Consider the following 16165-nt stretch of genomic DNA (forward strand, 5'->3'; position numbering starts at 1 on the left):
TTTAGGCAGAGTGAGGCAGATAATTTAAGGTGTCGGGGGAAAGGGCCACAAATTCTTATTTATTATCGTTGCGTTTTCTGCTAGGGAGAGAGAGAGGCACTTGCAAGTTTTTCTGCCTCCGGTGCCAAACTAATTCCACTGATCTTAAGTACTATGCACTTTGCCTTTGGTGGGGGGCATCATTTGTTGTTCTGCCTCAGGCAGCAAAATGTCTTAGGCTAGCCTTGGCTCCATGGGCAAGGAAAAATGTATTCTGCATGTCCTCTGAGGCACTGTTTGTTCTTTATTCACATTATTATTATTATTATTATTATTATTATTATTATTATTATTATTATTATTATTATTATTATTATTATTATTGTATTAAGGAAGGGGCTGAAAGTATAACCTGAAGATGATTTTATTTTCCCCCTTTCAAGTTTTACCTCTTTAGTCCCTTTTAATATCACTCCCCTTGAACTGTATTTTATGAATTCTACCTATTTTAATGTTTTATTGTGTTTTATTTACTGTGTACAATTGCATTGTGAGCCACCCTAAGTGCCCACTGTGGAGTAGAAAGGTGGGATAGAAATTGTTGTTATTGTTGTTGTTGTTAACAACAACAGCAACAACAATAATAATAATATTGATGATGATTATGATGATAAATTCTATCCCGCCCTTCCCCCCAGAAGGAGCCCAGGGCAGCAAACAAGGGACAAACACTAAAAAATGTTAAAACATCTTAAAAACAACTTAACATAAAAATAAAACATCTTAAAAACAACTTAAAAATAAAACATCTTAAAAACATTTTTAAAAGAACTTTAAAAACATCTTAAAAAGCAATTCAAACAGACACAGACAGCCATTTGGAACCCTGGTTCAAATTAAGCATTGGAACAAGGGAAGGACTGGACAATCATGAGAACGGTTACTCTGGAGCAGTGAAAAATATTCCAGAAAGGAGAGGCTGAATGTGGGGATGTGAGGAAAGGTACTGGAACAAGCGGGGGGAGGGAGGATTTAATTTGAGTGAGGAAACAGAGAACTTTGCTCTGTGCCAGGGCTCAGTGGTGGAACAAATTTAATTCCGATTGACTCAGTTTAAACACAAGTAGCAGAGCATAAGTAGTTTGCAGATGAGGCTGTAATTAACATTTATTAAATGAACGCATACCCTCTGATTATTGGGGACATATTGGATGCATAACCAGAATCTTAATTTATGTTCATTGTTACATATTTTCAGAATCTCTCACTCTCACTGAACTGTTTGCCTTCATTCCATTTCAGTCCAGTGAAACTGAACCAAGTGAAGTGAATTTCATTAAAATCCATATGGCTCAAGAGATTATTCTGTTAATTAGAGACATTTCTTCATATTGTTCTTTATTTGTACTCTCTTCTTCTATCCACTCCTTCTTTGCAGAAGTTTGCCAAAACCAATTGCCTCAGACAGATTTATTGCATCCTCGAACTTAACTAAACATAAAAAAGCAAGTGAACTAATTAGTTTCTGCAGGGCTCTGCTGATTTGATACAGGTGACATGGCTTGTCTGTGTTGCAATCAGCATCCAAACTAAATTTAAAATATCAGGGAATCAGTGTAGGTACTGCATTATCACACTAAAATTTAAACTGCACCAATCCAAAGACAGTAAGATTCCCTCTTCAGATTAAGGCACCACAATAAGTATGCAGGCAATGCAGAAACATAACTGTTGCCTCCCGTGTGCAGTTTACTAAGAATTACTTTTGTTCATATTATGTTATTGTGCTAGTCATTATTCATGTATAAAATGATATGGCCACTGGGAGAGGTTGTAAAAAATGACAGTGGCTCTAGACCCTTGTATCATCTGCTCGTTCTCAAAAAGTCACAGTCTGCATAGAAGTGTCTGAATGTTTTACTTTCTGCCAACAATGTTTGCAAGCTTAAAGTATTGCAAGCATAAAGTATTCCATGGTACAGCCCAAGTGACATGGCATAAATCAAAAGATCTATGCATGCTGTGGCTTCTTAAGAAACAGCAGATGATGTAAGGTCAATGTGTTATAAACAGTACAAAGTAAAAGTCCAAAATTCTTAGCGACACGTGACAGCACAGATGAGACCAACAAAGTTCGGGCCAGTTATATGTGGTTAACTGATCAATGTACATGGTTTTACCAGTTTTGAAATCACAGCTTTAAAGCAAGAGTTTAATGCCTCAGTTGAACTGCAGTGGCACTGAAGTGCCAAACTGTTCAGAGGCTTCGTGGATCAATTCTAAGACATAAACACTGAAACACCTCACCACAATCTCACCTATAAAGTCTGTTCTGAGACAGGATATTCAGGAAAAGAATTTGCTTATATGTTGTTATAATAAAGAAAAACAGTAGATGGCATTATACAACCATACTATTATGGTGGATAAGCTTGATATGTACAGTATGTATGTATGTACTGCCTTCAAGTCGATTCCAACTTATGGCGACCCTATGAATAGGGTTTTCATGAGGCTGAGAGGCAATGACTGGCCCAAGGTCACCCAGTGAGCTTCATGGCTATGTGGGGATTCTAACCCTGGTCTCCCAGGTCATAGTCCAACACCTTAACCACTACACCACACTGAACATCCCCTAAATTGTCTTTAAAAAACAAAAACAACCCCCCAACTCCAAAATCTTTCTATCTAAGGATTGATCTCCATCTCAGTTTTGTTGATTTTTATGTGCCTTTTCTGTCGCTATGGTATCCTTCTTGAGATTTGATCAACATGAGATGTCATGTTGTCTGCTGAATCTTAAATCATTAATTTCAGGCTACAAGCTATAATTTATAGGTTTATTAACAATGACAGTGTTATCTTCAGCTTCATGAGAGGGCTCTTAATTCAAGTCTGCCCTGGGATTTATCCTAGTCCAAGGAAAGGAAGAGGTGAGGAATCTGAAGGATGGGTTGTATTGAAGGATTATACAATTAATTCACTGGCTAAATATAATGCAATAGCACAGTGCTGAAGTTAAACAAATGTGACACTGTAAGCTGTCTTCATAGGAAAGTGCTTGGGAACTATGAATAAGCTGCTCTGAGATGGGATGTGAGTGACAAACAAATAAACAGTGGCATTAGGAGAAATGTTGCCTCATATAAATTCTGAGGATTTGCAATCCAGTACAGAAATTGCAGGGTAGAGAGCGTCTGCCTTTTTCCACCACTCGCAACGTCTGCCACCTAATCATACTATGCATTTGCACTCAGAGGTAAGTTTCACTAAGTTTAGTGGGACTTACTCCCTCCAGTAACTATGCATAGGCCCGCAGCCCCAGTAATCTTCTGACTCATACCTATGGATTGTGATTCTTTAAAGTCTTGTCTAAATAGGGCAGAAATCAATAAAAACATTCAGCATGCAAAAGACTTTGATGAATGATGGTTTAATTATAGGCTCCAATATTTTATGGTAAAGAAATTAGAGAGAGTAGTGAACTACTTGCAACCCAATCCTGGGCAGAGCTGGATGCACCTAAACCCACTGAATTCATTGGTCGTATGGCATTGTGAATATTCACATGTCATAGAGATACATCCACTGTACAGTGCTATTAACCCCTCTTATTGCCACAAAAGCAGGTTAGTGTGTACCATAATGTGCATGAACGGGGAGCAGTCATTTGGTAACATCTCAATTAGGGATGCTTCAGTAGTAGAGTTCCTGCACAGAAAGGGGTTTGGATTAGATGGCTTTTGAGGCACCTTCCAACTCTATAATTCTGCAACTCCTGGTGGTCAGAAGGCTAACACTGGCCCTGATATCTCCAAGAAATGCATAATGGAAATTTCACACTGTACTGAAACAGCACACTTGAACAAGTTCTTTGAACTGACCAGCGAGGAACAATTTTTAAAAATACATACCACGAACCAGATCAGAAATTTATTCATTGGCGATCACTCATGGCCGAGTAAGATTGTCTTCCAAGATAAGGTCTTTAACAGTGGGTCCGTGAGTGACTGTGGAGGCCAATTCTGGATCCACACAGACTCCCACAGTGAGGACATAGGTTTCCAGATGGAAGATGGTCATGATGAGGATTTGTTGGACGTGCCTTCCGCTTGGCTCGTTTGTCCCTTTAACCCTATATTCATGCTTCTTCGAAGTCCACAGCCCCATTGATAATAGCCAACCTCCATTTGGGACGTTCATAGGCCAACACTTTTCAGTTCTCGATGTTCATATTACATTTTTTTGGATTCACTTTAAGAACATCTTTAAACCTCTTTTGCTGTCCACCAATATTCCATTTTCCATCCTCAAGTTGGGAGTAAAGTAGCTGCTTTGGAAGATGGTGATCAGGCATTCGAACAACATGGCCAGTCCAGCGAAGCTGATGTTGAAGGATCATTGTTTCAACACTGGTAGTCTTTGCTTCTTCCAAAATGCTAACATTGGTCCGTCTCTCTTCCCAAGTAATTTGCAGAATTTTCCGGAGGCAGCATTTGTGGAATTTTTCAAGAAGTTGGGAGTGGCGTTTATAGATGGTCCATGTTTCACAGGCGTACGGTAAGGTCAGTAGTACAATGGCTTTGTAAATAAGCATTTTGGTCTCCTGGCGAATATCCCAATTCTCGAACACTCTACGCTTCATTCGGGAGAATGAGGCACTCACAGAGCTCAGACGATGTTGAATTTCAGCATTGATGTCAGCTTTTATGGAGAGATGGCTGCCAAGATAGGGGAAGTGATCAACGTTCTCCAGCGTCACACCATTAAGCTGGATTTATGGTGTTACAGAGGCACTAGTTCGCACCTGTTGATGAAGCACTTTGGTTTTTTTAATATTAAGTGAGAGCCCAAGCTTTCCATATGCTTCTGCAAAGGCATTTAGGATAGTTTGAATATCTTTCTCTGAATGTGCGGAGACTACTTTATCATCGGCATATTGAAGTTCTGCGACAGAGGTTGACATTACCTTACTTTTTGCTTTCAGCCTACTGAGATTAAAAAGCTTTCCATCTGTTCGATATATGATTTCCACACTAGTAGGAAGTTTCCCCTCAAGAAGGTGTAGAATCATAGCAATGAAGATAGCAAATAAGGTAGGAGCAATGATGCATCCCTGCTTTACGACTCTGAATGGATCACTCTGAAAGCCATTGTTATCCAAAACTGTCGCTGTCATGTTGTCATGAAGGAGTTGCAAGATATTCACAAATTTATCAGGGCATCCAGTTTTCAGAAGGATGGTTTAGAGAGCAGTTCGATTCACAGTATCAAAAGCCTTAGTCAGATCAATAAAAGCCATATATAAAGGTCGATTCTGCTCCTGGCATTTTTCTTGAAGCTGTCGTGCAGTGAAGATCATGTCCACTGTCCCCCTGGAAGGGCGGAAACCATTTTGAGATTCTGGGAGGACATCCTCTGAGATTGGTAAGAGGTGATTTGCGAGGATCCTTGCAAGGATTTTACCTGGAGTAGCAAGAAGAGAGATACCTCAATAGTTCCCACAATCTGTTCTATCACCCTTCTTAAAAAGGGTGATAATTATGGCATCCCTAAAGTCTTCTGGGATCTCCTCCCTCATCCAGATTTTTTCGATGAGTTTATGAAGTTGTTTTGTAAGTTCAGGCCCACCTTCTTTAAAGACTTCAGCAGCAATCCCATCAGGTCCACTAGCTTTGTAGTTCTTCATTTGATTGATGGCTTTACTAACTTCATCCAAATTAGGGGATACTGCAAGCTCGTCTCTAGTTTGTTGTGGAATTTGCGAGAAGACCTCACCAGCCACAATAGTTACAATTAAGGAGGTTATGGTAATGCTCTTTCCAGAGCAGTGCAATAGACTCTTTATCCTTAAGAAGTTTGGCACCATCCATTGAACGTAAGGGATTTGTACCATGATTTGTTGGTCCACAGATGGCCTTTGTGGCATTAAAAAAAGCCCCGTGCATCGTGAGCATCTGCAAAGTGCCGGATTCCTTGAGCCTTCTTTATCCACCAGGTGTTCTTAAGTTCTCTAGTTCTTCTTTGGCCCTCAGCCTTTACACTGGAATATATATTTTTCTTAGCAGCACAGTTAATGTCTTTCTGCCATATCTGGAAGGCTTTCCTTTTCTTGTCAATCTCACTATCATTCTCATCAAACCAATCCTGATGTTTCTTAGTTTGGTATCCAATAGTTTGTTCACATGCTGCAATAATGGATGTCTTCAGTTTAATCCAGTGTTCCTCAACATTTTCAGGGAGTTCCGTTGGTAGATGTTTCTTGAGAGTTGTTTGAAAGCAGGCTCGCTTAAATGGATCTTGAAGGGCATGGATGTTCACTTTACGCCTTGGTTTTCTTCCTTGGAGCCTACATTGAGGAACAATATTAATGGCCATAGTGGATCGAATTAATCAGTGATCTGTCCAGCAGTCATCAGCACTCATCATGGCCCTAGTGAGGAGTACATCACGACGATCTCTGGCACGGACAATTACGTAATCCAGGAGATGCCAGTGTTTTGACTGAGAGTGCTTCCATGATGTTTTAAATTTATTTTTCTGACAAAAGAGTGTGTTTGTAATAATAAGATTATGCTCTGCACATTTAGTCAGAAGTAGAATGCCATTGCCAACTTCTTCTTTCCCAATGGTTTCTGGCCATAAATCGAGATCACACCCAACTCTTGTATTGAAATCACCCAAGAGGATAATTTTATCCTCCTTAGGTATAAGATGGTGTCCAGCTGATAAAAAAATTCCTTGATGTCTTCATCAGCATCTAATGTTAGTGCATAAGCACTTAGCATAGTTGCCTGCTGGTTTTTGGCAAGTTTTAACTGGAGAGTTGAGAGTTGTTCATCAATGTCAGTAGGAACTTCTGACAAGAGCTTCACAATATTATTTTTAATAGCAAAGCCTACTCCATGTATTTGTTGTTCTTGTTCTGGCAGTCTTTTCCAGAAGAAGGTATAACCTCCTTTTTCTTCCTTCAGTTGTCCTTCTGCTCTTCGAGTTTCTTGGAGTGCTGCTATGTCAATATTAGAACGTTTCAACTCCCTCGCAATGATGGCAGTCCTGCGTTCAGGACATTCACTATCTGTATTGTCCAGCAATGTCCATATATTCCATGTTCCAAAATTCAATTGTCTTTTGCGACTGCTAAGTGGTGACCCCACTGAACACGGAAATCCAGTCAGGGAGAGAGATGAGGCAGACCATGTTTAGGGCACCCTTTCTAGCCCCCTCCCCATACGGGGTGAGCAGAGTGGATCCTGAATAGGACTCCTCAGTCGTGGATATAGCTGCCGAACTACTCAACTGCCTCGGTCCTTGAGCCAGGACGACTGAGTCTGTATCCACCACCCATGCGCTGGTCCATGACTAGGGGCTTCCAGATTTCACAGTCCTGCCCGTCACCATTCGCCGATCACCATGGGACTTTTGGTTTGGTTTGGTTTGGTTGGAAGATGCCTGTGTGTGAATTTGTTTTATGTGGGGAGATAGGCGCACAACAATCAACACACAATCTTGAGAGAAAAAGGCTTTGATCCAATGGCATGGATACCATGACGATTGGAATTCTTTTATCTGCTGCAGCCTTCATCTGCCTTCACAGCCGTTGTAACGTACACATTGTTATCCTCCGCCTGTTCTGCCATTGAGAACTTTCTTGGATCGTTCTTTGTCTGGTTCCTCTCCCTTGACCTTACCGCCATGGGTGACCCTGCTGGGAGTACATGACTCCCGACAGCATCGCTCACAGGGTTCACTGGAACATGCAAGCCCACTCACCACTACAAGGTGATGATTCATCAAGGGGATATCAGAAATACACTCACCTGGATATGTTATCATTGCATTAGTGGGAATGGCCAAAGACAGCAGAGGTAAGCAAGAGGCAAGAAAGAGCATGAAGACAGTCTGGCTTGGTTTATGCAAGCTATAAGGTTATTGGAGAAGTGGGTGCCCCAGACTCTGAGTTCTCTCTCTCTTTTTTTAAAGTCTCTAACCCTCTTAGAAAGAAGGTTATGAAGCAAAACATGCAGGTACTCTTCTAAACTATTCCTGTTAAATGAGCATGCCTGGCTGCTCCTGCCTGTCATTATTGTTAGCCAATGAGTGAAGTCAGAGCCGTGATTGACAAGTGAGTTGTTTGGACACCAGGCAATAGAAATCTTTGTAGTCCCAAAAAGCTCCTGTTTTTCCCTCCCTTTAGTGAATACTTCCTGCTTCTATCTTATTTTCTAGTAGTACGGAGTGGAATCTCCGTAGTTGGCCCTTCCTTTTTTCATAGCAACCAGGATGTGTCATTCCTGTGATGGGTGTATCTGAGATTACTCCCTAGAAGTTATTTTCTGCAAATGCTACTACACAATAAGTGTGAGTGGTTAATAAAGAATCCCCTCCCCAAATGGCAAATGCAAAATGTGAAAAGTTTGCAAAGAGGCTTAGGTATGTATCTTGCTATGCAGGAGTTGATGTCCAGGCACTCATTGAAAATTCACTGTATAGTTAACTTACAGTACAATGGTATACAGAAGTAAGCCTCTTTGTGTTTAATGGCATTTACTCCCAGGTAAGTGCATATAGGATGGCAGCCTATGCTTTGGCACTGGAGAAAGCAGGGTTCTTATGCCTTTAACAACTGTATATCCACAGTCAGGGCCAGCAAGACATATCTGACTTTCCATAGTTAAAATGATGTTTTCAAGGAGCGGAGGGTAGAAAATCAGCAATGATTGTACTCCCTGTACTTTTGCGTTATGCCATCCCCATGTGGCCATTTTGTGACTGGCACTCTCAGCATTGGAAGTGTTAGGGTACAACACAACTTGCACTGAAGACTGATGTGTCTGCATGGGAAAGAGTAGACAAACAAAGGAAACTTCATGCTTCCTAGACTGTCCTCTCCCTTCTAACCTGTGTTGATCTACCTTCCAGTGCTAGACTACTACTCTTAGGGTTGCAGACCTCGCTTCCTACTTCCTCTCTCACTTTTTCCATTCCTCCCTTGGAGAGGAGACCTTTTTTGGAACTCTCTTCTCTTGAAATGCAAGAACAACCATGCCTTGTTGCATTTCCACCTTACTTAGCCAGAGCTAGGGATCTTTCCTGTCAGCATGTATTTCCTTTAATAAATGCCAATTTATTGTTTCCTTAAAGCCAGAGTCTCAGGCTGTGAACACACTAGTCGCCTGCAGCAAAGCAAAGCCATTGGCCACATCTGGAGGAGAACGGGTTGATCTGCCAATCAGTTGCGAAATCTCTTTGAAGCGATTAAAAAAAACTCACTCAAGCTGATCCCAGGTTTTACAGTAAAAAGTAGTGGGGTTTGACTAGCGTCGTGGGCCACCATTTTCAGAAAAGAGAGGTGGAGATGCACTGGAACTGGCAGAACAGTAAGTATGTCTCTACCATCAGTGTGATTGTATCCAGGGTAAAGTGTGCTCCTTCAACAGGGATTCTGCTACTGTTCAGGTCCTGCTAGTATTCAACTCCAAAACTAACACTTGGCACCCTTTCAAAATTTGAAACATGCCCCCTCGTCCCAATAGATTGGTAATGTCTGATGTAGGAATATGATGCAAGGGGATGTCTGCAGGTACAGAGCAGAGTGGGGCCAATTATGGACCCTTGATTTGAATTCTGAAGTGATTGCACATGACACAGGAAAACCATTGGTTCATCAAGCCCAGTATTCTCAACACTGTCTACCAGTGGCTCTCCAGAGCTTCAGACAGGGGTCTCTATTTGGGATTTGTCTTGGGACCTTCCCCATGCAAAGCATGTGCTCTACCACTGAGCTATGTTGCTTCCCTTAAGCTATCAAGCTATAACCTTATCCACTAAGCACTGGATCAGTTGAATCAGCAAAAAGATGTGTAAAGGACAGCTGGGGGCTTTAAGGGAAAAACTAAATAAACTGCCAGTTTCTGCCACTGTAGTTTTGGGTGCAATAGGGATTTATGAAGTCATGAATGGTGTAGGAAAGTTTTCAAATGGTGATATAGAATTTCAGTTCTGGAATGAAAATGTCAAATTTTGAGATCAAATTTCAAGATCAGAATCCCAATTCTGACATTTGAAAATATGAGGGATTTCAAAATGTTATATGAATTTTAATTTCAGCTAAAGCTACAATATCTGGTTGGTTAATCAATTTAAAATCTTTTGATCAATATTTGGCCAATGCGTATAAATGACCACAATAAATGTAAATTAATGCACTTTCAAATATAAATACTTATTAAAAATTGCAGATTATGAATTTCTTCACGAACACAGGCGGGAACACTCTTCTAAGACGGTACCTAATGAAATATCTTCATGCATGAACTTTAAAAAATGATACTTTTTTATCTCTTCAAGGGATTCATGTGCAATTTTTGAGATTTGGTAAGTTAATTTATAAATTAAAATGTGTACACTTAATCACCAAATATTACGGGTGATATTCAATGCAAGTCCTACTCAGAGCAGACCCATTGAAGTTGTTGTTGTTATGTGCTTTCAAGTCGATTACGACTTATGGCAATCTACACATTGAAATTAATAGATAAGAATAATGCAGGTTCATTGTTTTCAGTGGATCTACTCTGAGTAGGTTTCAGTTGACTACAATCCTAAAGTGACAGTTGTACCTTAAGCATATTTGGAATGCAGCTTAACCCAACAGGGGTACGGTGCCTACCAAGGCTGCCATATTAGCCAGATCTATGGCTAGTCACAAGGAGAATGGGATGTTTACTATGGGCTTACAGTACTGGCTTAGAATTTTGGTAGTTGCTCCAATCAATGATTGCTTATGCCATGATAAATATTCCCATTGTTAAGGTGCCAGAAGACTAGAATTAGGGAATTTGAGACTTTGGACTTAGTGACCTTATGGTCGTTTAGATGGTATGGTCCTTTAGATGGTAATGTGTATTACTTCACTTCAAAATGTGGGAATTGAGCCCTGCTGCATTTGAGTGCTCTCCACATTCTGCTGAGCGGGACCCTGGACTTCTGCCTCAAAGTCCTGACCTGACACCATCACTGTTCGTTGTCTGTGCATAAGATTGTAGCCTAACTGCCTGATCCTAAGAAGAGTAGAGCACATGTAACCCCTTTGAGTCCAATAGCCTTAGGCAAGCCTAATTACTCAATATAAGATCAGGCTGTTAATATGCAAAGTGTAGCTGTTCTCTGTTTCATCAATTATTATTTCAGCTGGCATCCTCACTGTTGACTTTCAGGCATTTCTTAAAAGATTTTTTTCTGCTGTTGTTTTTTTAAAATTTGAGTAGCTGGTCATTTTAATGCTTGTTCTGTACTGCTTTTAAAGTTTTCTTTTTATGTTGCTGTGCACCACCTTGATGTTTTGTGAGATGGCAGTATATACTTTTATAAATAAATAAAACTAAGAAATTTCTATTTCACAGATGGAACAAGCAAGGCTGAGATATGATTACTTGCCCACAGGGGGGCCAGGTTGTAAGTTTATGGCACAGGTGAGGCTTGAATCCAGGTCTCCTGCACCATCAACCAAATTTGCACTGCCTTATATTATCATTTATCATTTGTTTTAAAAGGTTTAAAGATGTTTTATTATTTGTATCTTGACTTTCCTCCAAGGAGCTCGTAGTATTTGAAGCTCACAACAACCTGGTAGGGGTGGGAAGGCTGAGCAGTAGTAATTTGCCTAAAGCAAGTCTCATGGGGATTTGAACCTGGATTTCTAACATCCAGATTAATTGAGTATAGATATCACCAAGCTGATTATACAAAAAAAAAGTGTTCCTGACTTTTTAATTGGGTTTAAAAAATGCCAGTATTAAGAAACAATGGTCTTAGAAGTTGCGTCGGCTCTCTCTCTGTATTTCAGAGGACTATATGCAGTAGTGTAGTGGCAAATTCAGAAGGGCAGGGTCTCTTCATGTTAGTCACAACCATGCCCCCCCTTGCTGGTGGATTAAGAATGAGATCTTTTTAAATCTTCTCCCACAAAAGATATCCCTAAGAGCCAATCATCATGAAAGGGGGGTGTTAGCTGATGAGAAGAGTCTTCTCAGTGACTGATTCACCTCCTTTCATTCTGATTGGCTCTAATCAGCAGAAAAGGACAAGGAAGCATGTTAGAAAACAAACAACGACTAACACACTCCCCTTTAATGCTGATTGTCTTACAGGATGCTAGAAGCATAGGGACCCTATTCAGACCATGCTCCAAAAAAAAGTAAGGGGTCTAAGACCACCACCCCAAGACCCTGGACAACTACACCCCTGACTATACGACAACCCACGAGGAGCAAACTCCGGAAAGTTGTTGCTTTACCCTTTCCTCGCGTGTTGTACAACAAGCAGTATTTAAGGGCGTCCACTATTTTGTTTCCTTTCCAGCGAGGTCTTGCTGTGCTCTCAGAAGGCTGAGAGAGAGCTGCTTAAAAAAAACAAAAAACTTCCCCTTTGCCTTCCACCTTAAGAGTGTCCTGGGACTCGAGAAAAAGTTGAGCGCGGTTTTTTGGGGAGGGGGCTGGTTCTCACTGGGAGAAAAACACCGTTCACCAGGAAACGAGTAAGCTAGACAGTGATCGTCGTAGTAACGCTAGTTTCGTAGCTAAACAGGAACAGGCGTGTAGGATGCTAAGAAGAAAAGGGGAAGGACCTCAGGCTGAGCCCTTTGTCCGCCTGACATTATCCAGCATGAAAAAAGCGTGAAAAATCCGGCGTGGGGAAAAAAAGGACACGGGCTTAATCGTTTCGGGTCGAACAAGAAGCCGGTCGCAGGACGCAGTAAGTACAAAGTGTACCACATTCTGTCGCAAAAAGATTGTCGTTCAATATATTGCTCTGAAGTGTGTGTGTGTGTCTATGTGGTTTGTCCTAAAACTTAGTCCCGTGAGTCTGTGTTGGTTGATCCTGAGCGTGCAACATCTCCATCTTCGGCGACGAGGGTACGAAGTGAGTCATTCACCCTTTTTCTTCGCCCCTCTGCCCTCCCCTTCCGCTGCACGTAGTCCCTGGAAATCGCTTACTGGTGGGGGAGATCGAGCAAGCAAGACCCCTTGAAAGGGGATGCGAGGGAGGGGTTAACGAGGTTATCTTCCGTAGAGCGGGAAGAATTGTTCGCTGTCGGGGGAGAGGAAGTTGGGCTTGCATGCTGTTTAGAGTCGCCTCGTTTCCTCACTTTCCGAAAACAGAATGGCAACAGTTTTTTGAGCTAGTTGAGATATGGGAGCGGAAGAAGAGGCGCATCAGTCCATTGCAGGGGAGAAAAGCGCCATTTAAAGCCGTTCTTGTTCCCAAGCCCTGCACTTACCCACTAAAAAAAAATAAAACTTTAACACTTCTTGTTGTATATTGATGCATTTTTGTACACACACACAAACACACTTTCGGAAGTTTTCACATCTGCTTTGCTTAAATGTTTTATTTTTTGCTACGTCATGAGAAGTTGAGCAGTTTGTTTTGTTTTTATGCGTTTGTACATTGCAATTCAGTCAACAATTCCCAGCGTGGTTCATAATAAGATACAAATAATAATCACTTAAGTAAAATCAGTTTTTTAAAAATTCATGGTGAAAGGCAACAGTTAAAAACAGCAGATAAAAGCTCAGAAGTTCAGAACTTTAAAAAAAAAAAGCCTGAGAGAGGAAGAGATCTTCAGGCGCTGACAAGATAGCAAAGTGGGTGCCAGGCAAGCCTGTAACTCAGTGGTAGAGTCTGCTTTGCATGCAGAAGGTCCCAAATTCAATCCCCTGCATCTCCAGGCAAACCCTGCCTGAAACAGGGGAGAGCTGCTGTCAGGCAGTGTGTAGACAATACTGAGTTGGATGGGCCGGTAGTCTGACTCAGGAAGTATAAGGCAACTTCCTATGCCCCTCTCTGTGGAGGGAGTTTCTTAACTTGGCTCAAGACACTCTCCCTGGTTTGCCACCCACCTCACCTGAGATGTCGGGCTCTTTGAGAAAGGCCTCCGTTGAAGGTCTTGACATAGGTGGGTTGTACTAAACACATTTGTTGAGAAGTATGCCAGATTGACTTCTCCTTAATTTAATTTTAAATAGACGTGCTTAGGATCAGGGCCTTAAACATTTCACTGACTTGTTAGTTTCTTGGCTCCTCGCAGTGTGATCTTAAGTAAGGGCACATTTCAGCGGCAAAAAGTAAAACAGTATAATAAGATGTATCACATCACTAAAAGTGCACAGCAGATCTAAAATTCAGAGGATTAAGAGTGCACAGATCTAAAAAGCTGGGAGAATTAAAAGGTTTTCACCTGGTGCCAAAAATAATATAAAAAAGTTGCCGGGGAATGACCCTGGGGAGGACATTTCATTACTTGGAACCTCCCTGGGGAGGGCATTATATTACTTAGAAGACTTAGGCAGCAATCCTATGTAATTTTATCTGAAGTGAGCATCATTGAAATCAGTAGGCTTTATGATTTAATAGTGCTTATTTCTGAGTCAATATGCATAGAGATGAACTATTAGACTCATTTAATTTTACTGTTTTGTAGATAATCTATTGCTACTTTTGGATGGTTGCAAATGGGGATTGGACTAGTCGTCATGGTCTCCAGAATCAGAGGCAGCATTCCACTGAATGCTAATTGCCGGTGCCCAACAAAGGGAAAGTGATGTTGCTGTCATGCTATGCTTGTGGGACTGTGAACTAGGTGGTGCTTTTGATCTGATCCAGCAGGGCTCGGGTGGGGGGGATGGATTGTTCTGTTACTTATGTGTTTTGTGTAAAGCAGGTGTAGGGACTCTTTAGCCGTCCAGATGTTGCTAAACTACAACTCCCATCAGCCCCAGCAAGCATGGCCAACAGCCAGGCATGATGGGAATTGTAGTTAAGCAACATCTAGAGGGCCATAGTTTCCTCACACTTGCAGTACATATAAGAACACATACGTAACAGTACAATCCAAATCCACTTTGTGCCAGGCTGGACAGTTGGATCAGGCAGAGGGGCAGTGAAATGACACTACCAGCACAGAGCTTCCTCATCTGCCCACCAAATGAGTGAGTGGAAGTGCCACTGGCAGGATCCCAACCACCAACAGCCAGCAGAAAGTCCTACAACAGGGATTCTGAGGCCATGGATGGGCCATTAGATCCTGAGCTGACCTCACTGCTACCATGTGATGGCAGCGGGCCCAATCTGGGCTCAAGTGCTGCACCAGACAGCGATTTGCCTGCCCCCCAACCTTCTACCGTGGCTGCTTTGTGCAGCAGGGGTGCAGTTGTGGGGGTGGCCGTGCCACTCTGTAAAGCCTCACCAGGCAGTTGAGGGGTGGGTGGGAATTTAGGTTGCTCCCTAATGCTGCAAGTACTAAAGTAGTACTGAGAATATTTCAAATATTTCTTTAGACTTTTCTTAAGACTGGTATCAAGGTGCTTGTTTAACAATGCAAAGATCTTCTTGCTTATGCTTGGTTTCTGAAACTTTAGTCTCATTGTAACCATCTGTTAGACTCTAGAGGCTTCCTGTGTTACTCTTGAAAGCTAACAACAGATTCCTCTTTTTATTTTAATCTTATTATTTTGACTTCACAAACCGCTTGACATAATGCTTGCTTATCTAAAGATACTGATCCAGCAGAGGCTTGTAGCTAAGCTTTCTATTTTCATCTCGGAACTTTGACCAAATTTCACAGAATCTTAGAATAATGTATATTAAGCATAAGCTCTCTTGCAATGATTTGTGGGTATCTTGGAAAATGAGGCTACTCTAGAGTGGGAGCTACACAGTCACATTATACAAAAATCTTTGTAACAAATATTACAGGTAAAAGATACCGCTTTTATTAGGAGAAAAATCAGCTGAGGAGGTGCTTAACTGTTTCCCCCACTCTTCTGCTGTAAGTCCCTGCCCTCTAGTAGCTTTTTTTTTTTTTTACTACAGAGTTCCAGGCATGGCTTAGTGAAACTGTTCAAAATGCAATTATTTGAAAGTCAGTCCCATTTAATTTCATAGGAATCGACTTCCAAATGCACAATTTGAAGATTATAACTTTGGGTCTTTGCTGATCATTGTAGGCTGGGCAGAAATTGGATAAGCAGTTCTTTCCACTCTCTGGGGAAGCCCCCTGTCTTTCTTTCTGAATAGAGAACCATAGCATGAAGCCTTCCCAAGCTGTCTGATAGAAGCAGGTCTTCTTGTGCAGGCAGAAAAGTCTGTGTATAAAAGCTTCATCACAGAAATTCAACAGCAG

The 16165-nt window shown here is 41.4% G+C and overlaps 1 protein-coding gene across 3 annotated transcripts in view; it reads left to right on the forward strand.

Annotated features, from left to right (window-relative positions):
* Positions 1–12115: 12115 nt before the first annotated feature.
* Positions 12116–16165, forward strand: part of ITPRIP (inositol 1,4,5-trisphosphate receptor interacting protein) — a 40696-nt gene continuing 36646 nt past the window's right edge. The window contains exon 1 of one of the 3 annotated variants that reach the window (XM_061636067.1): positions 12116–12735. The gene's annotated coding sequence lies outside the window, so the exon portion shown is untranslated. Of the gene's footprint in view, positions 12736–13915; positions 13940–16165 lie in introns of those variants that run through there. The other 2 variants (XM_061636068.1, XM_061636070.1) reach the window with 2 other exon arrangements.

The sequence above is a fragment of the Rhineura floridana genome, chromosome 7 (genome assembly GCF_030035675.1).
Source record: "Rhineura floridana isolate rRhiFlo1 chromosome 7, rRhiFlo1.hap2, whole genome shotgun sequence".
Lineage (NCBI taxonomy): Eukaryota > Metazoa > Chordata > Lepidosauria > Squamata > Rhineuridae > Rhineura > Rhineura floridana.